Here is a 15,505-nt window from a genome sequence, read left to right as displayed (position 1 = left end):
TTGATTATCAGGGGAAACTATTTCCCTTATGAAAACATAGAACCACCTCTTGTAGAAATGCTAGAACAGATGGGACTCTTATCTAAAAGTTCTCTCAATTTATAGTTAATACCTTTAACCGCACCTAAACCATTCTATAAATAAATATTAGAGATTTGGACAAGTGTTCGAAACAAGACTACTCCCAAACCAACCTTCCCATTAGAAAGACACTATGAGGGTCATCAAAAAGGACCCCAGGATACTCATTCACCACCGAAACTGAATGCAAATAAAGACTTTTCGACATAGAATCTTTAACTTGAGCCAAATAATAAAGACATTCCTCTTTAAACTAACCTTTGATTTTTAAGATATGATACAACTATTTCCCTTAAAATCTTAGTAATGAACCATTATACCATTCTGTAACGAACTCACTAGGGAGACTAACGGTTTCAAAAATCTAATAATGAATAGAATGAATGCAACTAATCTATTCCTTTAATGACATCCAAATCCACCATATTCGAGTTAAGAAAATCCACCAATACCCGTTTGCTGCAAAAAGATGCCACACACCCGATAGACTCTTTTGGCAACTAAAGAGTTGTCTACCGAGGTAGAAATAGAAGAAGAGAAGAGTCTGAAATAACCTTGATAACAAAACCATAATACACAACCACCAATGAGGACACAAAAGAGAAAGGACCCAGAACCAAGTAAACCATACACACCACAAAGAAAAGAGTTTTCAACATACTAATGTCGACATCAACTAATGCCTCAAATCCCCGAGGGATACTAATAACATTAAGACTATCTGACCAATATCGAAACCCAAAATAACACCCCTTAGTGCAAGAGCTAGAGAATTAGTAACCGATATACCATTTGCCCAAACGACAACCTTTGTGGGACACTCTTATTTATTCAGGAAAACGTGAACTTTTACCTTGCCTATTTCCAGCCACACCTCATTACTCCCTATATAATATCTGGGTTAATAAATTAACAGAATGCTGAAAATCGACAGTGCTAACCTTTGCTTGAGATCACTTAAATAAGTTCTATTTTCGAATAGGATTAGTGGATACCGGTGGCAATCCACAGGGAAAACCAGAAGTTACAACCCTTGACAAGGTCTATGCCCTATGAGTTAGAATAGATCCATCCATGTTATTCTCAAGTGGACTAGGTGAGTTTCTATGATCCTTTGGATCAGTGAAAAGGTCTGGTCCGAAGAGTAAATCAAGGAAGATTTAGAAATATGTTCAAGACCTTAGACTCCATATTCCAAAAGTAGAACAACCAAGAAGGTGAAACATTCTAAATGCTAAGTATGGTGCACGACAAACCCATAAGAAAGACTCTGCTCAACACAGCATTTTGGACACCCCATGATACCAAAAACTAAAGCTCTGATATCAACTTGACACGAACCAAACTAGGGCCTTATCGTAATGGGCAATCCAAAGTCCAACCAGGATCGAGAATAGCCCTGTTACCCAACCCAAACACCAACACATAACTTAAGTGGACTAACCAGATCATATTACAAGATAGCATATCCAACCACGTGGTTACTTTGGGATAAGTTTATAACTGAGACAAACCAAACCAAGTCAGACCACCCAATATCCAAAGAAACTAATACGGAAGCCATAAATCAAGACCATGATAATAAGCAAATGTAAGTATAGTTATGTGTAACATAAAAAACCCATACCATACCCAAGTCCACAGTTTTCCATACAAAGCCTCTAGACTAACCAAAGAGTACCTAGTCGGGACATACCCCCGACCGTAGCCAAAACCCAAAGTCTTAAGAGAAAAAATATGTAAAGTAAACCATGACATGAAATAGATGCCTTCCGAACTATGAAAGCTCACCTCTTCAATCCAACATCAATTGTACCCAAATCCAATTGCTAAGAAAGAGGAATAGAATGGTCGGTTCCAGCATAGCGTGGGTATACAACCGCCAGTAGATGGGTTAGTGGGTGAACACTAGCATGCACTCAAGATGAGGATAAAATATTTCCATTTATAAAGCCAAGTAAAACCATCCATAATGCATACAACCATAGATATATATAACCATGCCGGGAAAGTGGATCGGGTTTAGCATGCCTTCAAAACCTTTGCCTGGATTGTGTAGCTTTGTCATCCTAAACCACCCATAAGCAATATGGTTTCAGCTCTCCCTATGAAAAAAGGTCCTATTACGTATAGCTGCATGACCAGAGAAGTATCCCATATAATGACTAGAAAATTCCCCAAATATATTGTGATATCATGCTCACAGTCCCCAAGACCAACCTCATATCAGGAAAAATGAGTTTTTAATTTTGGCCACCCCGGTACCTCCACCTTCCATGGCTTTGCTACACATCCCGCCATAATTTAAAAATGAAAACCAATTTCAAAATAATCAATCAATTTTATATTATTAACCAAGGCCATTGATATTGGTATCATCATACCAACCCTTACTTGCAAATATCATCCATAGCAAACCATTTATAGGTTTAAGTGGACGTTCAAGTGCCCTTCCATTTACCATATTAAACCACTTGGGAGGCTTTCATGTTCTTCACAAGCATAAATAATTAGCCTTTTATCAATCCAAGACATTAAACCAATTCCATTAATGCATCACTTGAGGATCTCCAAGTATCCCGCAAGGTTGACAAAATAGACCAACCATGGCCACCAAAACCTTTACCCTTTAAACCATTCCAAACCATTTTAGACCATGAAAATAATTTAAAGCATTTATATCATTTAAACCATTTAAACTATCAAAAACCATTTAGAGTTTCATTACCAAACTAAACCAAACCATGCAAGAGTTCCAATAAAAAACCAATAATAGTGTAAAAATACTCTTTGAGGCATTTTATCAAACATGTTAAGGGCACTTCTTTACCAAGACCAAAATGAATGCATAAACTATTTAATTTCGGGGTAGGCATAACCCATTTGTTAAACCATAAACAACAACCAACCACAAATGCAAACCTTCACAAAAAAATGTGAAAACATAGTTTAAACAAATACCAAATGCTAGCATCAAGACCCTCAACAATATTTCAAAATCCACCATCCATGATTCATAAACCAATATTTAAAACACAATACACATGCCTTTATTTTAAAATAACAATGAGTGAAGGAGTACATGCCTTATATAAGATAATTCATAGAAGAAATCTTGTCCTTTAAGACCTTTGAAAAAACGCATGAAGAAACCCTCGTATCTAATCTCTAAGAGAGTGTTTGAGAGAGCATTTGATGTGTTTTAATCCTTTAATAAGTGTTAAAGAAGGCCATATAGGGTTATATGATGTGAGGTAAGGTTTTAGGAGTAGGAAATGTTTGAACTACCCTTGACTTTAAATTAAAACAAGCAACATCCAGAGGTACGAATCTCCCTTACCATTCGTATCCTAGGGTACGAGTGGTACCCAAAGTATACCCAAACCTTGGCATGACCTTACCTACTGGTATCTATAAGGCTCACACTGCCCTAAATCATACCTAAGGATACTAGTGACACCCCCAATCGTACCCACTACTCGTATGTTAGACTGATTCCACAAAACTACTCAAACATGCACCATACGACTTACCTTGCATCACTCGTATGTTCCTTTACGACTCTTACCTACTTGAGTCTTTTCTTGTGAAGTATAAAATACCAACATAATACCTAGGGTACAAGTGAACCCTCACGACAGTACACAAGTCATATCCAAGTGGTACGAGTGACTCCCTTGAGTCATACCGAGCAAATAAGGTCCAAAGCATAAGAAAAATTTCAAGGGTCCTATTTCTACGGTGTTTCATTCCTCATATAACTGAAGTCTTTTATAAAGATAGTTGTATATATAACAAGCAACGTCTAGCTTTTTTTGAAAGCTACATGACTGATGTAACAACAAATATGCTCTTTTTGAAATGGTTTTACTTAAATTTGAGAAGTTCCTTGATGTATAGTTGACATTATGTTTTTTAAGAATTACATAAGTTAGCTTATGTTATCATTGTTAACATCTAGTCAAGCTTCAGTAGGACCTTCCCATGCAATAATTCACAATTTCCTATATCTCAATTTACGTGATAGAATTAGCATTTTATGCCACTAAACTATCTAAATTTCTCTTGAAGCTTCCCTATAAACCATATATTTTGATAACAAACTCTACTCTTTAAAATTCAGACAGACAAATAGGAAAAAACTTCACAAAACTAAGGTCCTATATAACAATACTAGTGAATAGACTACACACCAAATTCGTGATACAAAAGTATATTAAGTCCTTCACCACATCAATAGAACCCTAAAAAATGCAATTCTATTTCTTTTAATAACTTCTACACTATCATTATGCCATTTTTTTAAAGTAAGTAATCTTACATATATATGGATAGTTACTTGAAATTATCATGTGATATAAGTTAAATTATAGAGAGTAAGGTTAAAATTACCTACGACAATAATTCATTCTACATACAAAGTCTCACATCACAACCTGTACATAGAGTAATAATATGTTATATTGGACCCATAACTTGAGTTCTTATGACTTCCACACTATCAGTATGCCTCAATCAATTAGGTTAATAGTCTTTTATTGTGGGCATTTACTTGAAATTATCTCTTATGTCAGTTTATTGACAAAAATTCTTTCAAATAATTAGCTTATGAGTTAAACTCGACATAAGTGTGGTTAAGTTGACCTACAACAAGTAATTCCACATATTAATCTTTAAATTAAAGAAATAATATGATCTTTAAATTACAAAAATAATCTTTTATTAATTTACAACTATGGTCAACTTTTATAACTTGAACTCTTATGATAATGCATGAGCACAACTTATAGCTATGCCACTAGGCATAACAATGCAGTCAGTAACTTGAAATTGTCTCTCAAATGACCTCATGGTGTAAAAACACCTCTCTTAGGTTATCCGATAGTGTAAAAAACATGTTAGTATCACTAAGTTCATCTTGATAGGAGTAAGGTTAAGTTGATGACCTACAATATTAGAAATTCTACGTATGCGTGATATGATAGTGTAGAAATTATATTGAACTGTTAGTATATATAAGTTAAACTAAAAAAGAGTAAAATTACGTTGACCCGATAACAATATACAATTTTACATTTTGGTGATCTGATAGTGAAAAAACTCTTTTTTATAAGTTAAACTCAATACGAGTAAGATTAAGTTGACTTACAACAATAATAGACAAGATAATTCGACATATAGGTGATATAAAAACTCTTCATAACTATTAAGTTCTATAAATTAAGCTCAAAATGTGTAACATTGAGTTTATCTACAATAACAACATCAAACAATTCAATATATCGGTGTTCTAATAGTGTAAAAACTCTTTTAAAGGAGTTAGTGTAAGTTAAACTCGATAAGAGTAAGATTAAGTTCACCTAAAAGAACAACACATAATTCTACATATAACTGGTGTGATAGTGTACAAAATCATACACTGTTAGTGTCTTAATTATTAAACTCTATAAGAGTAATATTATGTTAGACCTACAACAACATACAATTACACATATGTACAACATCACCAACAAATTGTTATATAACCTAAAAAATCTAAACGAACCTATAAAGTTCAACTTCATTAGAGAACACACTGAAAATACTATGAAGTAATGCATCATTCCTTAGACAATCCAACTTAACCAATTCGTTCTCCAAATAAGCATAAAAACCCTCGCTATCATTCTGCAATATTATGTTATTCAAAAACCTCTATTATTCTTTCTTTGGTGCTACCAGTGCAGTCAATCCAGTAAACTCAAAATGTCCACTGCAATTATTATCACTACAACAACTAGCCACCAAAGCCAATGACTTTTATTGGTACTGAAACTCAAAACTAGTCAAGAATAATGTGTATTTTGTATCATTAGGTTTTAAATATGTATGGTGAATCAATACAGAACAACTAAAAATTGATGGAGAGAGTTTAAAATAGAAATCTAAACATATTGGAGGGCAAAGGGAGTACATGTTTTAGATTTTTGGTTTTAGGTAATAAGAAGCAAAAAATAAAAAGAGAAATTTACCCAAGTTGGTGACAATGAGGTGATATCATTCAAACAAACTTATTTTAATCGAACTTCTAGATCAATTTTATTTTGAGCAAATTTCTGATTCCAAACAAAAACTATAGACCATTCTTATGTGAGAGCAAATTAAAAAAATCACATTTTAGATTCAAACAAAGTGAGTTGACTTAAACAATGGCCCTTCGATAATTTTGAAGTCACAACTTACAAAATAAACAAGAATATATGCATATTTACAAGCCTATGTATTTACACACGAAATTTATTTTTTGAAATCAAACATATATTTATAGGCAGGTCCCAAAATTGCAAAAACAACATAAACTAGTTATCAAAATAAGTCATATATTTAGAGAATTGATAAAGACAAAGAATTAAAATAAAGGGATGGTTTTACATATTTGACTCAAAAATAAGTGAAAGAATTTGACAAAAGCAATTAGTTTCTGTTTTATAAAAAAAATGAGCAGGCTAACAAATTCATACAAAGCCACTTAAAGCGGAACATTAAGTTTGCAAGAAAAGCAAAATATTAATTCTAAATTGAATCCAACCTATATTTCTACAGATGAAACAACTATGTACAATGTTAAACAAGATAGTATGAGATGGTTTATATGTCGTAGTAACTGAATCAGTAAAAGTAAAGCAAGTAAATCAAAACAAAGTAAATACTAATTTGGGGAAACCTAAAACCAAAAATCCAGCTAAGAAAAGTTTAACTATATGAACATTCTTCACTTTCCAACATGTATATACTTGAGGATTGCATAAGAAATTCAGGTTACATTACCATAAATGGGCTAAATCTTTAGCCTTTTCTAAGGACAAGACCCAAATCTACTCCAAGAATGAAGCCTCGACTTCACCTTGAATTTATCTTTCGTTGAATAGCTTTTAGGGGAAGTTCCTCCATTGATACCGCTAGTATTGTCTCAATCAGAGAGAGTGAAATTGTGCCTTAACTGGACATCCACAATGGCCAAATTTGTAGGGTATTTGCGCTAAAGATGTTTTTTTTTTTTTGAGTTTTTTTGGGGGGGGGGGGGAGTAAAAGATATGTTTGTGAGATATGCTTATTTGAGGGATATATTCATTTTTTTTGTTTTACCAATTAAAAATTGAAGAAATGGCTAAATATTTTTTAGGAGAAGGTAATTATTTTAGTGAAAAATTTAAGCTACACTTTTAAAGTGTTGTTCTTACAATTATAAAAAAAGACATGCTTACAAATGTAGTTAAATGTATAAATAAGTATTGTCAATTAGATCATGATTTGGTAATGCTTATAAAGTGTGTTCCGTGCCATTATATACAATGCTTTTAAAGTATTGTAAAAAATAATGTGGCTAAAAGTTTAAACCTAAGGCTACGCCTCCAAAGCGTAACCAAATGTATTTTAGTCCATATTTTATAAGTGTTGTCCAGATTTATTGTGGGAAAAAGACAAAAATATTGTAGTGATATAAGGTGAAAACCCCAAAAATAAGTAAATTATTAAGGAACTTGGCCTTAAAGCTATGAATGCTAGATTTAAATGTATAAAATTTATAGAATGTCAGTTAAATTTTTCTTTGTTTGTTATTTTTAGACCGGGATCAAATCACGACTAAAATAAATTTCAAAGGCTTACGACATTAAGAGTATTTTAAGGCTTGGATTGAGGTAGGGTATGATTGTATTAGAACTAAGACTTAGTGTTGTTGTATATGTGATTGTTAACTGACTATTTGTTAACTTTATTCATGTTGTATTTATATTTGGTGCCAAATTTTTTAATGTAAACTATAAATGTTGTTAAATATTAATTCTTACTAGTGATTTTTGCTTGTGAGTAACACATTTCTGTATTTGTGAACTGACTATTGTTAGGGTGTGGCTTGTAAGTGAATTGCTCGATTCGGGTGAAATATGGGTGGAGAAACAATTTGTTTAGGATAAAGGATGCAATTTTATTGATTAATTATGATTTTGGTACATAGATTGAGCTCATCACCTGAAGGTCTTGGCTAGTGGGCAACCATATATTCCATAGCATATGTGTACATGGTAATACTTTGAGTATGTCGAATTGTCTATTATGTATATTTTATTTTGAGTTCCTTGTGTGAACTATTTATTTCCTTGATTTCCTTGTGCGGATTGTGTTTTTACTTAATATCCATGGGTAGTGGTTTATGTTAACTATTCTAAAAGGTTGATGAGATATAAGTGACAACGGGATTGGCTGTATGTTATTCTTGTTTGTTAATATTAAATTTTACATTTCATGACTTATTGGAGTATTTATTATTTAATTGTCTTGGTTGGTGTTAATATGTTTATTATTATAGCCATTTGACAATATATGATCGGTTGATATAATTGTCACTAGTTTACAATTATTTAGTTGTGTTTATATTGGTTAAGTTATGTTGAACTGTGATTTCTATATATACATAGTGGTTTTGTACTAATACTATCATATGATATTCATTTTTTTTAGTGCAGAGCATATTCTAATGGTTTCTATAAGACGTTAGTTGTACCTTAGTATTACATTTGAACCAAGGGTAGGACTCAATCTGGGCATTCATGTATCTCTATATCTTTATCTTGTCCTTATTGATTCAAAAAAATATATTTTATTTAGTTTTGTTAGCTTTTGGTTGTAACAGACTTATTAGCTTGAATTCTAGTTGGTTAACTTTCTATTTTTGATAATTATCCTTAAGAATAGTATTTTTTAGGCTACAACATTTATTTTAATTGTTAGATATTATTATTTATACTTATAGATATTGTAGTTTCTTATTTTAAATGGCTAGGATTGTGGTGTTGAAAATTGGATTGAACGATTCTCCCACGGGTGTGTTAGTGTGAGTGTCACTTATGATGGATTTTTGGATTGTGACAAAGTTGGTATCAGAGAGAAAGGTTAGTTAATCTTATCGTATCAGAATAAGTCTAGCAGATTCTTCCAAAAAAGATAAAGCCATTTGTACATTTCTTTAAGAAGTTATAGAACCTTAGAAAAAAATATCACATTCTTATTTCTTTCATGGTATGTTTAATTCCCATTACTATGTGGAGATCCATATTGGTATCTATGTACTTTATTCTATTTTTACTGATAGTGAACATGAGTTTGAATATAGTTAGAGTAGGGGCTACAGAGACTATATTTGCTCAAACTGTCAAGGCTGAAAATAGTAGCAGAGAGTAAGATAGGGGATAAAGAGGAGGTAGGGAATCACCCGCCAGGGGTAGGGCACAAACTATAGCTAATCCATCCAAGAGAAGTCAAAATTGCATCTCCCACCCAAGAACCATCATAAAGATGTCATAAATTATGAGGTACAAGTTCATGAGAAGGTAGCACCAGTCCAGGGGGGTGCAGCTTTTGCTCAAAACTCACTCAAATCGATTATTGCATCCAAATGCACGTGCAAGTGTATGTAATCGTATAAGTAATAAAGTGCCTCTTACATATTGGATATCGATTTCCTAGGGACATAGTACTTGTCAAACAAGTAAACTAAGAGACAATAAATTTTTTGCAATTACAGCTCTAGAAAATTTTCTTTTAAACTAAGAGAACTTCGTAGATTAGTTTCAACATCGAACAAAAATAAATGTTCAATTACCCACAACAATAACCCCTAGAACCCAAAAAACATGCCACAATTAAAAAAAATTCAATTGACTTGGTTTCATCCACTTTCCCCGATCCACTTGATTTGGCCATCGACTGACTCTTAATTATACGTACAACTTTTTTTTAATATGAAATAAATTAGTGTGCAACAATCGGAATGAAATAAATTAGTCTGCAACACTAGGAATGAAGTCAACAACCAAAAGGAAAAGGAAAATCATTTCAGTTTTAAGTTTAAGATGGAGTGCATCATGATCATTATTTTCAATTATTTTTTTCATGAACTAAGTAATAAGGTTCAAGATCTATGTAAAAAGCTCTGATACCAAGTGTTAAATTTATATAGAAACACACCACAGGTTCACATAAACCAAAATCACCTATAAATTAACAAATATGCGATGGAAAAAGTGCATACCTTTTTCCGCCATTGCATCACATAATTGAAGATGAACTAGACTGAGTCTTCCTCTCCTTTTTTTATGACGAATGGAAGCTTATGGGAATATATCTTATATTAAAGCTAGGAGTAGGGACCTATCCTTATATTTATAGTCTTAAAATCCATAAACTAGTGCACCCTATTATAGGCTCACAAGTATACTACAGGCCTATACTATTGCCATCCCACAACAATAATATGAAATGAATACAGGACCATATGGAATCTGCATGAATACACAACTTATGTCTTGTCCACCAACTAATAACATCAGCCCATTTTACTTTTAACGTAATAAAAAGTTAATATTAAGTCAGCATAAAATAAATAATTCTGACCTCTTCCATATTTTTTCAGCCCAAAATAATCTAAGAATGAGTAAAATTAAAGCTAAGTGTCCTATTTATAATGTAGGAAATTTTTTATCCCAAATACAAAGGTTTGTGCTACTTTAAAACACGGAGCCTGAGCTCCATGACAAGCCAAGCATACACTCTGTGCAATGCCAAGAAGGCCGGAGCTTACTATTTTGCAACCTTAATTCACGTCTACTTTCTCTTAATTTTTACCCAACCTCTCGCCAAGTTAGGAACCTCCCTCTTCAATTTGATTTGTTAGTTTAGGAAAAAGTTAGTCACCACCCATTAATTACAATTTTTACGCAGCCTTCGATTGTTTCAATTACTTTGTTGCAATCTAGGTCATCTCATCCAATATAGGATATTTGATCCGTGCCATGTATTGGGATGTTCCACATCTCATATGTGGTAAATATTTATATCTGTATACCAATCTTTGGTGCGTCTCATTTTTTATGAGTATGAATTTGTTGAATCCAAGCACATACGCAAGTGTACGTAGTCTCACCAAGTAATACAATGATCTTATACAAGTCAAGTATCGATACCTCATAGACTTTTGTTAGCAATTATCCATGACTAGTTCAATATTAAGATTAACTAAGAGCTAACGTAACAAAGAGTGATTTAAAGTTAAAACTAAGAATAAACTAAACAATTCAAAAAAGTAATGGTTTGAACAATTATTAGAAGTCCAGGTTTAAGGAACTGCAAACAATCATAATACATTAATGAATTCCAATGGTTAGGTTAGTTATCTTTGTTGTTGGTTCACGAAGTCGATACTATGATTATAGTTTTCCGAGCCTCTAGTCACTTTTCTAACTTAACCCCACAACTACATCATTGATCGGTGATGCGAGAACTAAGTTGAATCCATTCATAATATATCCCTTAATTGAATAAAATAGGGTAAGTATATTCCTATCCTAAGTGCAAATAATATCTCCATTCAAGTGAGTTTACGATCCTATTCTATTCATCCCACGTTCTACACTATTTTTCGTCCTTCTGGGTTCATAATGGAGCTAAAAATGTATTACAAGGGTCATGAATCATTAAAATAGTAAATAAAGGATAAATAAACAATTATAAATGATAAAAAACCACAACCAAATCAATTTATAATAATAGAACTCATGTTCTTGGCCTTATCCCCGAAAAATGGTGTTTATCTGACCATGGATATAACTACAATCAAAATGATTGAATATGTATTAAAATCAATAAAAAAATTAATGGAAAAACTCATAATTTAAGAGTTCTCTATCCTGTCTTAATGTCCAAAGGTCGTCCAAGGTGTGAAACATAGCAACTAAGTGTCCTATTTATACTTTGACCAAACTTGTCATTTTTTACTTAGGGTCGTGCCACGCCCTTTTTGCGGCTCCTAGGGTATGTGGTATGCCCTAATCATAGTAAGATACTTTAAATGATAATTTATAAGTCCATCAAGAGTTTAATGTCCCTAAAGGAGTGCCTAAGGTCCATGGCACGACAATGACTCCAAAACGTTCATTTTTTGTCACGTCTTGTCCCATGTGTTTGTCCATTTGTTCCAAGATTTTTGGTGATCTTTAAAATTGATTTCTAGATTTTTTATCATCCATATATCATCATTATAAACTTACAAAGCATCTTATTGAATCAAACACCATGAATTAGAGGTCAAAACAACATAAATCCAAGACAATGAACTAGTAACTTAAGCTAAGAGTACTAGTTTTTTTTTCCTTTTGATCTTTTACTTAGTATTTTGTATCTTGTCTTGTTTCAATTGAAACTTAAACACTATAAAAAAGTTATTAAATAAATAATTGCACACTTATAACCTCGGTAACACATTACGTACACTAGAATCCACCGAGAACAACTAGAAGAATGCATTGCTCAAGCTAGTAACACTAGTTTTTTCGTCTAAACTCGAAGTGACCAAATTTATTCATAACTTGTTTGAAACACAACTTAACCATTATAATGGAGTAATTTAAAAATCTTATTCTAAATTATATAAAGATCTAGTCATTAAGCATAAGAGATGTACTCTAATTTAAGCTAAATAAGCACGGATAATAACATTAAGGTGCATAAATCCTCCTCATATCATCACCTAACAGTTAAAGTCTTGTTTATCCTCAAAAAACTTTTCACTCTAAGCGTCATAATGAGAGAAGACCCCATGATTCCATAACAAGCAAGACATTTAAGCTAGTACCACAATGACAACACAGAAATTATGTTTTTACCCTAAACATGTTATACACACAATTGAAAGCTCAAAAATACTACTCCAAAACACCTTAGCCTTAAGAATTGACTAACCAAGTTAGAAAACTCATGAATATTACTCAATCATAGAGATCATACAGTTTTCCCAACTATCATCGAACATGTGCCCTAACATAAAGAGAGTTAGCCTTATCTACCCATAGAGATGAAATATTACAGGAATGGGTATAAGAATCAAAATAAACTCACTCTAAAAAAATCACAGGTTACACAAGATGAACAATAGGCTTTCCCTTAGTGCAGTACTCCACTATTATCAGAATGTTAGGATCAAATAGGTCTTTAAGGGTTGTAATGTAGGCTAAGGGACGGTTAGCAACTATCTGGCTAAAAGTAGTGACTAACTTCACTAAGAACTTTAATACATCACATGATGTTAAGATCAATCTATTAATAACCAATTTTTCAACTTCTATTATAGTCGTTGTTTTTTGTTTTGCCCTATATCATTAAGCTAGTCTGATCAATTCAAGAGGGAGTATTCTTCATCAACTCAAGAAAACATTTTAGCATAATATCTATCTTTTTCATCACAAAACTCCCACTCACTACACATATCACTTTTGCAACACCAATAGCTACTTTTTGGGGTCTCACTCTTACCTCTTTTTTTCTTGATTTTCCCACAAATTATTATGTTTTCACAAAAGAACTTAGGAGCTTTGTATCAAATTAAAGTCGAACAAAAAAGGGAAATAGGCTACATGTGAGGCTACCAAAGATTAGGATAAAGACTCAATGGGCTAACTATGCACAAGGGTATGTCACAAAAAGTTATGAAACATGGCTATCAAAGAAATGCCTATATCATCACCTAAACCCACACTCTTTATTTCATTTTTTAGACACACCAAGCAAGTTCTAAACATCAAGAATTTAGAAACCCTGGGTGCTTAATCCTTTGAAACCCTAGCTTGTAATTGATTAGGGATTTAGAAAGAAGACATAATATTTATGTTATGTTAATCTGTTGGAAATAGGGACCCTTAAGGTGTTTTATGTCATGGAAGGTAATGGGATAAAAAGAAAAGACCATAATGCCATTAATGAAAATGGGCAGAAAATATACCGCCCAGATGCTATGGGTCAGGTAATGACTCATAGTGACTAGTTACGAGTTGTCCCCCCTAGACTCATAGCTTGAGAAGAACCCTAGGGCTTAACAATGGTTTTGTCATGAGTCGCACCCTCTGACTCGTGACCTCAAGTCATAAGCACCACAAAAACACTGGATATCCTTATGATTGGACTATGAAAAAGGTCCTTACAACTCATGATGAGTGGGTATGACTCACCAATTAAGTCATTACCTAGGCAGTGAGGGCATAATTCAAGAAATTTTCAGAGTCCGAAACATGGGGTATTACATTACCCCAACTAGGATCATTCATCCCCATATGAGAATTCAAGGTACCCATTAACACAAATACAAGATAGAAGGCTACATAAAAACCATGAAGAAAATAAGAAAAATAATAAAATAAAAAGGAAACCCATACCTTAAACACTTTCATCCACCACGGGAACAAGAACATATATTTGGACTTTATGTCCTCTTCAGCTTCCCAAATAACTCAAAAGGACTTTCCTGGAAGCTACATCCTTAGTCCTGAATCTATGATTTTATCTATTTAAAATATCAACGAGCACCTATTCATGAGAAAAGGAACCCAAAATACCAACATCCTTCATAGGGATAGTAAAATAAGGATCACCCACACACTTCTTTAATATCGACACATTGAAAACCAGATGAACAAAACATAAATTCACAGAAAACTCTAATTTGTACGCAATATTCTCATCTCTACTCAAAATCTAATATGGGCTAACATAAAGGGAGTGAGCTTGCCGTTCTTCTAAAACCATATCACACCTTTCATAGGAGAAAATTTCAAAAATACATAATCACCTACATCAAAATTAAACTCCCATTTCCTCATATCTGCATACGATTTTTGGCAACTCTGAGTAGTTTTAAGTCTTTCTCTATTTATCCTTGCCTCTCCATCAATTTGTGAACCAAGTCAGGACCAAACAATAAAGCCTTACCAACCTCAAACCACCCAATAGGATACCTACATCTCCTATAATAAGAAGACTCCAATGAAGCCATCTAAATACTCAAATGATGATTATTATTATAAGAGAACTCAATATAAGGTAAGTAATTAACCCAACTACCTCCTTAATTAATTACATAAGACCTTATTATATCCTCTAAAGGCTGGATAGTCTATTCTTCTTGTCCACCTATTTAAGGATGGAATACAATGCTAAGGTTTGCCTTATTCCCCAAACTCCTCTGAAATGAACTCCAAAAGTAAGAATAGAACTATGTACCTCAGTTTGAAATAATAGAAATCAGCGCTTTATGTAAATTAATAATCTCCTGAATAAACAAACTAACAAAATCCTCTCCAAAGTTTATTGTCCTTTCCATATGATGTTTTAATGATGAGAGAAAAATTGCAAGGGACCAGGTCACTGGATGTGCAAGGTACAATACAGCTAACATATGTTGTTTGTGTAGTTTTATCCTTTTTTGTTAAAAAACTTGAAGGCACTATTTGGTACTAATTAGGACAATTGGATCAATGATCTTTAACACCTAATAATTACTCATTTATAAAAAAAATAGATGCCTCTTAATCAAATGGTTTTTAGCAATTACAAAGTGTGA

This window comes from Capsicum annuum, chromosome 1 (assembly GCF_002878395.1).
Source record: "Capsicum annuum cultivar UCD-10X-F1 chromosome 1, UCD10Xv1.1, whole genome shotgun sequence".
NCBI classification, from domain to species: Eukaryota; Viridiplantae; Streptophyta; class Magnoliopsida; order Solanales; family Solanaceae; genus Capsicum; species Capsicum annuum.
This window is presented reverse-complemented; position numbering follows the sequence as displayed.